The sequence below is a fragment of the Camelina sativa genome, chromosome 3 (assembly GCF_030686135.1).
Source record: "Camelina sativa cultivar CO46 ecotype springtype chromosome 3, ASM3068613v1".
Lineage (NCBI taxonomy): Eukaryota > Viridiplantae > Streptophyta > Magnoliopsida > Brassicales > Brassicaceae > Camelina > Camelina sativa.
Window position 1 is genome coordinate 29,807,318 of NC_141882.1, and position 1,283 is coordinate 29,808,600.

The following is a 1,283-nucleotide window of genomic DNA, read 5'->3' on the forward strand; positions in this document are numbered from 1 at the left end:
GCTTCTTTGTACCGACCATACTTCTTTTCATCCAGAGGTTTCTTCTCATGTCTTCTTGGAAAAGGAATTTGTGGCCTATAGGGATTTGGTTCCACAAGAAGTGATTCCTTGGAATCTGCATCAGGAACAACTGAGCTGGGTTTTCCCATACCTGCAACAGGGACCGACTGGTCTGGACGTGGAGCGGTCGATCTGGGACTTTTTGAAAATGGTTCTTCGTCAATGACGGGATTGATCGATCTATAAGGGGGATCGGTCGATCCAACTTCTCTGGGGATCAAACTCGAATTATCAGAATGGATGGGACCGGCTGGTCTAGTCACATGATTGACCGATCCCGTCTCTGCAGAAGCCAAACATGAGTTGATCACAGCACAACTCAGCCCATCTTCAATCCCACCATGGAGTGTTATAGCATTGCATGACTCTTTGTTCTTAGAGCTAGAAGAAATAGCAGAGACTCTCTTATCAATGGAATCAACACGTGAACTCAACCTCTCAAATTTCCCAGTCAAATCATTGTACATGCTATCAATCTTGACATTAATCTCAGCAGAACTTTTCTTATGGCCCTCCAACAGTGCTTGCATCATCAATTCGAGTTTGTTATCTTGTGGAGCTGCAGATGGAGCGTGGTATCCTTGGGTATTTGAGCTATTAAATCCAACACCTCTGTTCTGAAATCCTTGTGGGAAGTTACCTTGTTGATTATGTGGAGGATACACTTGATCTTGAGGATTCTCAACGTTGGTGCTTCTGTAGGAGAGATTAGGATGATTTCTATAATTCTGATTAAACCCATGATTCTGATAGTTCCCTTGTCCTCCTACATAGTTCAACTCCTCTGTTCCCTCAAAATCTGAATTCACTCCAACTTGCTGATACGCACCCGTCTGCCCGTCGCACATGTTGACAGCTTGCTGATCTCTCTTCAAAAGAAGGTCTACCTTGGCAGTGAGACTCTTAATAACATCTGTATTCACGGAGCTAACAACACGCACATAACGATCATACTCATGGCTATGATTGCTGTTACTCGCTGCAAGGTTTTCGATCAAGAGGTTTGCTTCAGCGGCAGTGTTAGTAGAAAAATCTCCTCTGCTGGCAGTATCGAGTGCCATCTGGTACTTCTGGTCAATTCCTCCATAGAAGATGTTCATAAGATTCTCTTGTGAAAAGCCATGATGAGGACAGTCCCTCATATACTCCTTGAATCTCTCCCACACTTCACAAAAAGACTCTGTACCACCTTGTGAGAAGGTAGTGATCTTGCTCCTTAACAT

The 1,283-nt window shown here is 44.0% G+C and overlaps 1 non-coding gene across 1 annotated transcript; it reads left to right on the forward strand.

Annotated features, from left to right (window-relative positions):
- The first annotated feature begins 1,176 nt into the window (after nt 1-1,176).
- Nucleotides 1,177-1,283, forward strand: LOC147947873 (small nucleolar RNA R71). Its single transcript, XR_015595672.1, has one exon. It is a non-coding gene; the product is annotated as a small nucleolar RNA R71 (small nucleolar RNA).